This window comes from Mesocricetus auratus, unplaced genomic scaffold (assembly GCF_017639785.1).
Source record: "Mesocricetus auratus isolate SY011 unplaced genomic scaffold, BCM_Maur_2.0 Super-Scaffold_100003, whole genome shotgun sequence".
Lineage (NCBI taxonomy): Eukaryota > Metazoa > Chordata > Mammalia > Rodentia > Cricetidae > Mesocricetus > Mesocricetus auratus.
This window is the reverse complement of record NW_024429188.1, coordinates 117,834,392-117,848,048: the sequence shown is the minus strand read 5'-3', so window position 1 is coordinate 117,848,048 and position 13,657 is coordinate 117,834,392. Positions and strand designations below refer to the sequence as shown.

The following is a 13,657-nucleotide window of genomic DNA, read 5'->3' as shown; positions in this document are numbered from 1 at the left end:
GAATAATCTTAAGAAGAATGGCTCCATTATGTTTGTCACTAAGTATATAGTCACAAAGAAAGAAGAGATCATTTACTTGTTCCTCACATTCCTTTGAGGCCCAAGAGGCTGGCCAACATAGTTTGTCAAAAGAAAAAAACAGCCTAACAAGCTTCCCACCAGCTACAGTGTTGAGACCCAATCAAAGAGTCCCTCCTGACACAGAACTTCCCCTTTTTTAAGTCTCTACAAAGACTCTCCTGCCTTAACTTAGTGACTTCTGGTGAACCTGGTAGCCATCTTGTTCTTATCTTCTGGACCAAGAATCTCTGTGCGTGCGTGCGTGCGTGCGTGCGTGCGTGTGTGTGTGTGTGTGTGTGTGTGTGTGTGTGTGTGTGTGTGTACTCTGGTAGTCAAGCCAACTCTTTTCTACCAGAGGGAACCATTTCCAGAGCCCTGCTTGATGGATTTTACTTATTCCCTGAGGCCTCAAGGTTGAGAACTACCTCTATCTCTAGCTGAGCTGAAATGCTGAGAGTGGGGGAATGGCCAGTGGTGATGAGTAGAGTTGTCTTCCATTGTAGCTCACCTGAGAAAAAACATGGAACTCAGACCAGGGTTACCAATCTGTGCATTTCAGCAGCCTAGGGAGGCTGGGGGCAAGCTCTGTCACATAGGAAAAGAATTAAACTTGACCTGTGTGGTGGTTTGAATAGGTCCCCATAGGCTCATGTATTTGAATGCTTAGTCATCAGGGAGTGTGGGATCCTCTGCTGTGAGCATAAGCTCTGCGTACAGCTCCACAGACAACCAGGTCAAACCAGGGATTGCAGAAAAGAATTTGGCCCTGGGCCTTTGCATTTGTGACACCATCAGTTACTGTCCCAAGGTGGAGGGTCAATGCTCTTGTGAAAGTGGCATTGCCTGGCATTAGGAGGTGTGGCCTTGCTGGAAGAAATGTGTAAAACTCTCAGTTACCTCTCCAATACTATGTTTACAGGCATGCAGTCACGCTTCACACCATGATGATAATGGATCTAAGTCAGTCCCAATTAACTGCTTTCTTTTGTAAGAGTTTCCATGGTCATGGTGTCTCTTCACAGCAATAGTACTTTAAGATAACCTGCCAGGAAACTCTCAGCTTTACTGTACTGTTTTGATTACTAATTTTCCTAAACTTAAATTCTGTTTGGATCTCATGGTTCAAGGAAATTCCAGAAGCATTTTGTTTCAGTATCTGTGTGAGACACATTTTCTTACCTCACCTAAATTTTCTCTTTACAAAGTCACCTCATTCACCGATGCATTTTGTTTCCTAGGTTGGTCTAGGAAACCCAGTTTAACTGGGCAGATACAGCTCTAGAGACTTCAGAAGATGGGCAAAGTGGTCATTAGAAAAGAACTGAAAATCAGGGCTGGGGGAATAGTGCAGTTAGTAAAGTGCTTGGCTTGCAAGCATGAGGACTTCAGTTCAGTCCCTGAATTCAATGTAAAATCCCTGTGTGTGGTTTGAATAAAAATTATCCCCATAGGCTTATATATTTGAACGTTGGTCACTAGGGAGTGTCACTATTAGAAGGTGTGGCCTTGTTGGAAGAAGTGTGCCACTGGGGGTGGGCTTTGCAGTTTCAGAAGACCAAACCAGGCCTAGTGGCTGTCTCTTCCTGCTGCCTATGGATCCAGATGTAGAACTCTCAGCTACTTCTCCAACACCATGTGTGCCTGCATACTGCCATGCTGACAATGAACTAAATCTCAGAACTGTAATCCATCCCAAATTAAATGTTTTCTTTTGAAAGAGTTCCTCTGAGCCAGGGTGGTGGTGGTACATATCATTAATCCCAACACCCAGGAGGCAGAGATGCTTTGATTTCTGTGAGTTTGAGGCCAGCCTGGTCTATAGAACTAGTTCCAGGACAGTCAAGGCTACACAAAGAAACCCTGTCTCAAAACCAAAAAAACCCCAAACCAACAAAAAAGTTTCTCTGATCACAGTGTCTCTTCACACACTAGAATATTGACTAAGATACTCAGCAATGGGAGGTAGAGGCATATGGGGCCCTGGGGATCCTAGCTAGCCAGGACTACATGGTTAATTCCAGGCCAGTAAGTCATTCTGTCTCTTTTTTTAAGGTAGCTAGTGCCTGAGGCTTCTACCTGCTTACACACACACACACACACACACACACACACACACACACACACACACACACCATCATGGGGGACACCTAAGATTTCCATGGGACTGGAGGGATGGCTCAGTAGTTAAGAGCAATTATTAAGGCCCCTAATACCTGGACTTGGAAGGAAAAATCTTTCCTAAGTCTCTCTTACTTTGCTCTGTTCCTGGGAATTCTTTACTGCCATCTTATCTTCAAGGGGGCATCTCCTCTCCTCCTGATAACTAACCATGGGCCCTTCCCACTCAAAATTAGACTCTTCAACTCCTCTTGTTTGCCTTCTCAAATCTCATCCCCTCCTCAGACTCGGGGATGCCACTAAGCATTACTGTCTTATTTTCAACTCCCATATAGCTTGGCGTCAATACAAGCTTGACAATCAGTCTCAATGGCCAAAACATGGCACATTCTTCTTCCAGATTTTCACTGATCTTGACAAATTCTGCCATCACAATGGCAAGTGGTTTGAAATTCCTTATGTTCAAGCCTTTACTCTCTGATATAATCTCTCTCTGTTTCTCCTGTCCTACTCATCAGATTCTCTTGGCAGAAGTCAAACCTCCTCCCAAAGATGACCAGGACCCAGAACCCTTGGCTTTTGACTTAGATATACAGGACATAGCTGCCCCACTGGCACCTTCTCTGTCTGACCCTACCGCACCATCCCAGTCTTGCCCATATGAGCCCTTTTATCCAGCTCAACATCCTTACCCAAAGTCAACCTTACCCTCTCTTTTTTCATCATCCACCCCAAGGCTCATACTTGCTTCTGTGTAGATGGTCTTTATGCCCCTAGGGAAACGGAAGGCTCTAATAGCATATTCTATATACATGTCCCCCTTTTTATGGCTCTCTCAGATAGAAAACTGCTTCAGTTCCTTCTCCAATGAGCCTTCTAACTTCATCAAAGCATTAAGGTAGCTCACTCAGACCTATACCCTCACCTGTTATGGTCTCTATGTGTCATTCTCTCTATTACTTTCTTTATATATATATGTATATATATATTATTTAACTTTTTACACATATTACTCTGTTCCCTTTCCCTTTTCTCCTCTCAATCCCACTCCATCCCCCCTTCGCTACCCATGGAGGGCAAGGGCTTCCATGAAGGATTTTCTGTCCTATCATCCTGGGCAGGGCCTAGACCCTCCCCCATGTGTCCAGGCTGAGAGAGCATCCCTCCATGTGGAATGCGCTCCAAGAGTCTATTTGTATGCCAGGGATAAATACTTATCAACTCTACAAGGTCCCGTAAATTGCCAAGGCTGCTTCTCTGACACCCAGGTTGGGGGGGGGAGGGTGTCTGGATCAGTCCCATGCTGGCCTCTCAGTCATCAGTCTGGGGTCCATGTGTTCCCCCTTGTTTAGGTCAGCTGCCTCTGTGGGTTTTGCCAGCCGGGTCTTGATTCCTTTGTTCATCACTCCTCTTTGCAACTGGGTTCCAGGAGTTCACTTTGGTTTTTAGCTGTGGGTGTCAGCCTCTGCTTCTGTCAGCCACTGAATGAGGGTTCTAGGATGGCATATAAAGTAGTAATCAATCTCATTATCATGGGAGGGCATTTAAGGTAGCCTTAATGCCAGTTGGTGTCATTTTTGTAGATCTGTGAAGATCTCACTAGTGCCAGATCTCTCCTCCAACTTATAATGGTTCCCTCTGTTATGGTATCTCTCATCCCTCTCTCCTCTATTCTTGCCCTGGCTCAACCTTCCTGCTCCCCCATGTCCTCCTCTCCCCTCCTCTTCTCCCCCTCTCTTTCTTCCATCTCCCTCTCCCCTCCCCTTCCCCATGCTCCGAATCCAAATAGGAGATCTCCTCCCATAACCCTTCTCCAGGTTACCATGCATAACTCTCTTAGGGTCCTCCCTGCTTCCCAGACTCTCTGGTGGTGGGATTGTAGCTGGCACTCCCCTGATCCATGTCTAAAATCCATATGTGAGTGAGGACATACCATATTTGTCTTTTTATGACTGGGTTACCTCACTCAGGATAGTTTCTTCTAGTGCCATCCATTTTCCTGCAAATTTCAAGATTACCAAATTATTGGTATCCCCAAGGCTATGTAAGAACTGACTGGATTCCTGTGGAAATGCTAGTTTAAAGGAATCAATAGTCTCATATGATATGCATTCACAGTTTCTGAAGATGTTGAATTCATTGTCAACTAGTATCAGAATTTTCCCACAAGACTGGAAAGACTTGACTACAGCAGTGATGGAGCTTGGTTCTCAATTGCAGTGGAGGACCTGAAAGAAAGATGAGGCTAGAACCATTGAACAATGAAGTAGAGCTAGAGGTGTGGAAATTTCCCAAGATCAACTTCTTGGAGAGGGTGATTATTCTGATGTACAAAGACAATCTCTATATGATGACCATAGCTGGCTCTATGCTGCACAGCAGTTTTGAATGCTTGAGACAGATTTGAAGAACTCAGAAAGAAAACTGTGTCATTTACTAAAGTTATACAGGGCCCAAAAGAAAACTTCACTGATTTTTTTAAAATAAAGATTGACTTCAGCTATAAATAGAACTATTACAAATTCAGAAGTTAGACAAACAACAATTAAATCTCTGGCTTTTGAAAATGCTAATTCACAATAAAAAAGATAATTAGACCTTTAAAGGCAGGATCAGCACCCATAGAGGAATGAATTCAACATATAGTCAATATTGAATGTCATAACCATTATGATAATTGGATAGGGCAAGTGATTATCAGAGGCTTGAAGAAAAATCAAAATATCAGGTGTTTTAATTGTGAAAAACAGGGTCATCTAAAAAGGAATTGTAGACAGGCCATTCCTAGAAACAATATTTCTTCTAATCCAAACAGAAGGCCCTTGCCTTTTGGAGTATGCAGAATGTGCAGCAAAGGCTGACAATGGATCAATGAATGCAGATCAACAAGGGACAGACAAGGTAGCCCTTTGTCATCAGGAAACTCCTTGGGAGGCTTCTCATAGGCCCCCATGTCAAATTGGGTTCAGCCATTCCCTGTCACAGTGGGTGAAAGTCCTCCCCAGAACAATTAAAGGACTTAATGCCTATTGTAAAAAACCATACTGCTCTGGATGATAGAACAGGCTTAGAAGATAAAACAAAAATTTCCAGAGAAACCCTGTCTCATAAAAACCAAAAAAAAATTCAGGAGAAAGCATAAAGAAAATATATGAAGATTAGATAAAAACAAAAGAGACCTCTTCATTAGAAAAGGCAATAGTTCATAAAATGGCACGACCATTCAATGTAAACTAACTTATAAGACTAACAAATGCTTTTCATTTGATCAGATATAACTTGCCAAAAGGGAAACTCTCCAAGTTAGGGTTGGTGCAGGGTTGAAGGCATCCAGCTAAGGAATCTGAAGACCACTGAACAAATAAGACATGTGAAGAAAAAGGACAAATCATCCAGAAAAATGTTCCAAGAAAAAGAGTAATTCGGCCTATTAGTATATTACATCTCAAAGAGGATAAAGTTTCATAAATTCCCCAAAATGTTTGTTTCTGCTTTCTCTACAGACAAATGCAAATGTTCTTCTTGTGGTCACAGTCCAGTTAAAAATTAAAGCTGCCTTTGGAGTTGGAGTGTAGCTCTCTCCTTCCCAAAACCCAAGCATGCTTGTTAAAGGAAAATAAAAATCTGTCTCATGTCAGAAGAGCCACCTGGTATGGGACAGAAGAAAAACAAAAATTAAGGGAGTATTTTATTGCCATCTCATGATTCTTTGGTTTTATTTTGATTCTTTAATACTTTTCTTAAGGTATAAATATCCTTAAGATTAATATATATAGATATATTAACTTTTTGTCATGATATTAATGGTCATATAGAGTACTAACTAATACATGAAGTCCAGGAAGTATAGTAGATTGGGTCAGTGTTGGTCCTTCTGAGTAAATATTCACACATTCTGCTTTTAATACATAGTTTTCTGCAACTTCAAATCTTTTTACTTCCAAAAAGTTTCCTTAGATCATAACTTTTAGTTCTTGTTCTTTAAAAAAGCTTGATACTTTATTTTTCATCTCAATTACTAGCATTCATTTACTGTACAAAATAATGGGGTTTCATCATGGTACTTTTGTTTGGATACCATGTACTTTAACACCCTGCTTTCTTCTTTAAAAGCTCGAGTCACCATGCATCCAGTCTTCTCAGCTTATCTTATGCATTTGTTGTCCTAAAATATTTTCACATAATTTTGTGTTTAAGATTTTCCTCATTTTCACCTTTTAACATTTATATACATTGTGTTTTCTTGTGTTCCTTCTAGCTTAATTTTCCATTCAAAAATTATTTCTAGAATAACACTGAATCAAAATTGATAAAAATCTATTAATATGTTAGAAATGAAAAGTAAACACTTTAAAAATCCCAGAGATAATAAAATGTGATTAATGGAAAATAAATGTAAAGGTTTAATTTCTAATTCTCAAGTTCTAATATCTAATTTCTGAGTTTTTCAAATTCTGATTTATGGTTTTGTTCTAGTTTGTTTCCTATTGATGTGATAAATACCATGCCCATGAGCAATTTTAAAGTTATCTATTTATCTCTTTATTTCCCTGTGTTTGAGTGGGTGTGTGCAGGCATATGCCTGTGGAGCTTAAAAGAGGGCATTGGATCCCCTGAAACTGTGGTTACAGGCAGTTGTGAATTGCCTGATGTAGGTGCTGGAAACTAAACTCAGGTCCTCTGGAAGAGTAGGAAGCACCCAAACACTGAGTCCTCTCTATAGCCCCCTTTTACTTTTTCTTATAATATAGCTACAATCACATCAAAACATTAAGAATTTACAATTATTTAAGAATTTTCCTTTTATTGAAATATTTTTGTCATATAATATATCCTGATTATAGTTTCCCCTTCCTCTCAGTTCCTACTCATCTCACCTCCTATCCAGATCTACTCCCTTTCTGTCTCTCATTAGAAAAGAATTAGGCTTCTTAGGGATAGTGATAAAATATAATCTAATAAAATAAAAAACTAACAAATTGGGAGTTGGACAAAACAAACAGGAGGAATAGAGCCCAATAGCAGGCACAAGAAACAGAGACCCACTCATTCCCACACTCAGGAATCCCATGAAAACACTAGAGGACAATAAATGTTTTTCTATTTCTCTCTCTCCCTCTCTCTCTCTCCCTCTCTCTCTCTCCCTCCCTCCCTCCCTCCCTCCCTCCCTCCCCCCTCCCCCGCTCTCTCTCATGTGTGTGTAACAGCAAATGCAAACTCAGAGAGTAATTTTCTTGAATTGGTTTTCTTTCGCTCTGTTGGTTCTGGGTATTGATCTCAGGTAGTCAGGTTTGGTAGCAAGTGCCTAAACCTACTGAGTTATTTTACTGGCTTAACAATAATTATTTAACATTGTCAAATTGCCAGTCTGTATTTAAATTATCTGTTGTTTACATTTTTCTTTACAGTTTGTTAGGATCAGAAGTCATTCATGTTTACAAGTACCCTAATTTATGGGCTTCCCACTACATCTATTTTCCTCCCTTGTAATTTATTTGTCAAAAATGTGATTTCTACTGTGAATGTTAGGAAGCTGATGGTCACAGCCCAATTAAATAATTCAACAGTTTTCTCTGAACTCCCTATTTCCTGTAAATTGTTTGATGGATCCAGAGAGTTTGTCAGGCATGGGGTCAACATTTTTAGTAAGGCTTTTTCATTCATATTAATCAGAGATTTTAAAACATCTTCATCAGTCATTTGTAAAAAAAATGAATTGGCACAATTAACAAACAAAATGTCAGTAAAGATATGATCTGAATCACAATTGGTATTATGTGCCAATGGACACACATGGAAATCACATCGAACTGCACAATGCCATCTCTCAAGGCATAAAATATTATTGGTGAAGAACATAAATACCTTACCTCAACTAATGTGTGGAAAGCATCTGATACAGTTCAACATCTATTCAGTTGGTATTGCCAATCATTGATTGAAGTTCTTCAGATCATTTGGATCAACGTGAAACAAGAAAGAATAACAGAGAAGAACTACTGAGACACAAGAACTTTAATTACTGGATATACTAGTTTATAAAAATCTAGAGAAGGTATCTTTAAAATTACTGAGACGTGTTTACAGCCTTTTCTTCCAAACAACAGTGGAGTAACAAATTTTATATTTTAAAGAGATGTTCTGCTCTTAAGAGCAACACAAACTGGGCTGGAGAGATGGCTCGGAGGGTAAGAGCACTAGCTGCTCCTCCAGAGGTCCTGAGTTCAATTCCCAGCATCCACATGGTTTACAAACATCTATAATGAGGTCTGGTGCCCTCTTCTGTTGTACAGGAATACATGCAGGCAAAAGACTGTATACATAACAAGTAAATACATATTTAAAAAAAAGAGCAACACAAACTATAAAAAGCTTTCATTTATGTATTAGTTAACTGAAAGAAGTAACTTAAGGCAGAAAAGATTTGTTTTGGCTCATAGTGTCAAGAGTTTCAGGTCACGGATAACTTGCCAGGTGTGTGTGGCTGATGCTGTTTGCATTGCTATGGACCAAGAAGCAGAGAAACTGTGACTAGGGTCAGGCCACATTTTTCAAAGACCCATTTCTAGTGACCAGCTTCCCACAGTTAGTCCTCACCTCCTAAAACTCCAGTCTCTCAATGTAATGTATTCAAAAGAAAAATGTTCCATACAAGTACATTTAAGATTCAAACCATAATGCACTGTGATATATTAAACACATTAAAATAATGATGTTTGAGAGATAGTTCACAGGTCAAGAGCATGGCTTCTCTTCCAGAGGACTCATGTTTAATTCCCCAGACCTACATGGTAGCTTACAATTGTTGCAGGGGATCCAGAACCCTCCTCTAGACTCTGTAGACACCAGACACACAGGCACTGCACTTATATCCATTCAAGCAAACACTCATACACATAAAAAATAAAAATAAATCCTTAAATACATTAAAATTCTGATATTAAGAAAGTATAAGAGGGCGAGGGTAGAGAACACATGGAATAAGCAGGAAGAGTAAATATTGGGAGTAGAAAGGTTTAAGTCAGTGGTTCTCAGCCTTTCTGATGCTGTGACCCTTTAATACATTTCCTCATGTTGTGGGGATCCCCAACCATAAAATTATCTTTTGTTTTTCATCATAAATATAATTTTGCTACTGTTATGAATCATAATTTAAATATCTGATATGCAAGATATCTGTTATGTTACACCCAAAGTGGGAAGTGGACAACAGTGCAACTCAGAGCCCCCAGGGGCCAACCATAGTTGACAGTGCTGAGGCAATTCTGAAACTCAGGTTATAAAAATGAATACTAGAATTAAAAGAATTATTAAGTTTTAGGTATTTGTTTCCTGATGGTTAAATTTGAACTTTTGTGATGGCCATTTGGTTTTGGACAAATTGTTATCTTTAAGCCCTTCCACGGTGGGTTTGGTGCCATGAGACTTCTTGAGATTCAAGTCAATAGATCATAGCCTCTATCATTCAGCCCCTTCTACTCATCCACCAAACCTGTATGCTGCTCTTGGCCTTTGAGTTCTAAGTCCATTTTCTATTGCTATTACAGAATTATAGGGGCTGAGAAGTCCAAGACTGGGCAGCCAACTCCTGGTCTTGCTTCACCCAATAGCAGGAACTAGAAAGTCCGTGGTCAGGGAGAGAAAACAGAACATGAGGAGAGAGAGTGAGACTTTGCTTTAAAACTATTGGCTCCTTTGGGAACTGAAGGATTCTAAAGAAAATAAGAACTCAATCATGAGAGGAAGATATTAATTCATTCATGAGGGCCCTGACACTATAACCCAAACATTTCACACCAGCTTTACCTCCCAACACTGCTACAGTAAATATATTCAATATGTAACCATGGCAGGGGCTAGTGAGCTGGCTCAGTGGATAAAGGTGCTTGCTGCCAAGCTGCTGACTGAAGTTCTATCTCTGGATTCACATGGTTGAAGGAGAGAATCATCTCTGACCTCCAAATGTGTGTGGTACTATTCATATGCACTTCCATACCAATGTGAACACACACTAAAAAAGTAAATAAACAAATGTACAAAGTCTTTTCAAAGCATATCCAGAATTTTCTTGGTCAATGGAGGGCTCACTGGACCCTCTCCTTCACGAACCTGACACCATTTGCTAATTCCAAACAGGTTGACAGCCCTCTACTTTAGCAGCCAGCTAGGAAGGGACAAGGATCAGGGATTGGATTCCTAGTCTCAGAACTTTTCCAGGTCCCTGGCCCCTCACCCCAGCCCTTGATCCTACTCATCTTTATTCAGCTCTACCATTGACATACTTGGTGTAATGATTAATATTTTCAACTTAACAGGATATAGAATTGTCTAGGAGACAAGACTCTGGGCATACCTATAAGGGATTATCTATTTTAAGTTAGTCTTTGGGCACGTTTGTGAGGGAGTTTCTAGTTTGGGTTAATTGAGGTGTAAAAACCCACCCTAACTATGGCTTGCACCATTCCCTAGACTGGGATGCAAGACTGCATTAAAAGAAGTAAGCTAACTGAACACCAGTATTTATTACTCTGATTTACAATGGTGGATACAATGTGACCAGGTACCTCTTATTCCTATCTCTGTACTGTCTCTGCCATGATGGATTGTACCCTTGAACTGTGAGACAAAAATAAACCCTTTCTCCCTTAAATTGATTCTATTGGGTATTTTATCACAACAATGAGGCAAATAACCAAAACACTTGGACTCCCCCTTTCTGGGCTGTATTTCAAATGAATGTGCTTCCTTAGACCCACCTGTGTAGAAAGCTGAAGAACACATTTCACGTAGAGGGGCCCTTGCAGAGTGGGAGAATGGGGTTCACTCTGTCCCTCTCTCTGTGCCTACCTGGACATGCTGCAGAATCCTGTGGGCACACAAGTCCCTTAGTTCTGTGTACTTGCCAGTCAGCGCCTGTCTTTCTCCCCAAGCTGCTCTACCAGGCTGAGCAGCATCATGGTCACTGCCACGGGCTCTGTGGCCAGGGTCCCCCTGCACCCAGCGGATGATCTGGTCCTTCATCTCTACAACTTCATTCTGTGGGGAGACCAGGCAGAGACTGCAAGTCTTGTCTCATCTGTTTTCCCCAGGAAGGACCCAGGACTTAATCCTTCAGTGGAGGGAGGATTGTATTCCTTTGTGCTATCCAAGGACCCTTGTTTCTCTGCTGCTAAACAAGCACAGACTTACAGCCAAGCTAAGGGTCAGGCAGCTCCATCTCACCCTGCCTGGCAGTGGCTCTTGGGTGCAGGCCACTCACATTCTGGTCATGATTTGGTAACACAAAGGGCCCTGGAAGGAGGAGGTACCTCTCCCAGTTAGGTACAGGACAGTGATGGTGGTATGGGAGGAAGGGCTCAGGTGAAAGAGACTTTTTGGTGGGGGATAGCCCACAGTCAGGATGACAATATAGTTTAGTAGAAGGAGGCATTGCGAGATGCCCCTAGACAGTGGACCCAGAAGCAGGACAGTTATCACAGAAAGAATTTAGACTTCTGAGTGAAACTGGCATGTCAGGGTCAGAGGACAGGGTTGGACAGAGAAGTAGGAGCAGAGCTCCCTCCTATACACGAAGTAGCTGAGCCTGGTACCTGCCTTTAGAAATGCTGGAGTGATGACCTTTTAGCACCAGATCCTTCGAGCACTGGATGGCCTGCTGGTCAGCAAGCAACTGTGACAATGAGGACCAGCTTGATATAATTTCCACATCTGACAACTGATTTCACCTTGTTTAGTAAGAGTGGTCCTGCCTGTGACAGACAGAGGCAGCTGACAGAGGTGGGGGGGCAGAGTATAGGGTGGGTTTGAAGCTACTTTAGGTGAAGTGTAAATTGTGCCCACTAAAGTATATAAATGCCAAAAGCTTAACTGAGCACTCATCTTGTGGCATTTTGTCTACATCCCTCCCCCAACCCTGCCGTCTGGTCTCTCTTGCAAGGACCTTGTAATGTGCTTTTGTGTTTCTATGGTCAAACACACAGTGAGTGTTCAATAAATACATACTGAATGCAGGTCAGAAAAAAGATGAGAATTGAGGAAGTAGAGGGATATTTCTGGTACACATTGCCTGAAAAGTCTAGAATCACTGTGTGGTTAGCACTTCACTTTTTAGACAGGGTCTTGTTCTGGAACTCAGACTGGTCATCCTTCTGTCTTCACCTCTTGAGTGTACCACTACTGGCTCTATGTGATTACCCTTTAAGGAAATGCATTTCCAGTGTATGCCTAACTATTGGCAGGCCTGGAGGTGGGGTAGATACAGATCTAGTCTTCAGGAGACACTGTGGGGAGGGAAACTAGAACCTAGTAAGAATCAAAACAGAAGCCATTCTATGAGCCAGTTGTCTCTGCTTGGCAGGCCTCCAGCTCCAAGTGGGCCAAGGCAGATGATATGATGGGAACTTTGGATAGAAGGAAGAGGTCAGTGTCTTATACCAGCCCGTGAATTGGCAAGTGGAAACTGCTTAGGAGGCTTCACATAAGACATTTGGATATTTGAATGTTACACTAAACAAAGAGCCAAAAAAGCACTTCTTTCCTCAGATGCCCTTTGTTTTGCTGTCCAAAAGCTGGTGATGAAGAAGCTACCAGGCTCTGCAAGGCAGGAGCACTAGGAGAGAGGAATTCTAGGCTGTGCCCTCCCTCCCTCTACCCAGCTTTGAGCAAAGGTTTAGTTTATCCAAATTATCTGTGGTTTTTGTCTTATGCTAACTCAAGCTTGATAGAACCATGCTTGTATACACTTAAGGAAACAATAGATGGAATCATTAATAACATATAAAAACGGGACAACAAATGACAGGTTCATTCCTCACAACTGGTTTTAAAGCAGTTGCTAAGCGGGTTTGGGGCAGGTACACTGGGAAATAGCAGCTTGTCAGATAGGTATTATGCCATTCCTGCCTGAATCTGTAAGAATGGGTGTGCTGATGGGATACTAGAGTAAAGATGATTAGTTATGCCTGTGTCCTTGCCAGAATCCAGGGAAAACAACTGGTTAGGGAGTCATACCTTATTATAAAACGTTGCTTTCCACTGGGTCTCTCTTGCTGGAGCTGGTCTTTGCCAAACCGGGCAGCTGCCTTCACATCTGAGTCCTCTGTATCTGAAGGAGTCAGGAAACTTAGGATCCTGATCTCTTTTCTGAGGCAATGTTTACCAGACAGAGGACCAGCCACTGTGGTGATATCTTGCTTGTACAAATAAAGTCTGTCTGAAGATCAGAGGATGGAGGTCAGGAGGTCTGTACAGAAAACAGGAAGTGAGATTTGCTTGACAGAAACAGGAAGTGAGGTGATTGGGTAGAGACAGGAAGTGAGATGACTGGGCAGAGAGACATAAGTGGGAAGAAACAGGAACTTCTGCTCTTTTCTGCTGGTAATCTAATGAGGTAAATGTGTCTTTGGCTTGCTCCTTCTCTCTGATCTCTCAGCATTTTCCTCTATATCTGACTCTGGGCTTTTTATTATTTAGACCTATT

The 13,657-nt window shown here is 41.5% G+C and overlaps 1 long non-coding RNA gene across 1 annotated transcript; it reads right to left on the bottom strand.

The window, feature by feature from the left end:
- Nucleotides 1-7,364: 7,364 nt before the first annotated feature.
- Nucleotides 7,365-13,412, bottom strand: LOC121140051. The gene is made up of 3 exons (XR_005876884.1): nt 13,189-13,412; nt 11,026-11,214; nt 7,365-8,124 (listed from the first exon to the last, which is right to left on the bottom strand). It is a non-coding gene; the product is annotated as an uncharacterized LOC121140051 (long non-coding RNA).
- Nucleotides 13,413-13,657: the final 245 nt, after the last annotated feature.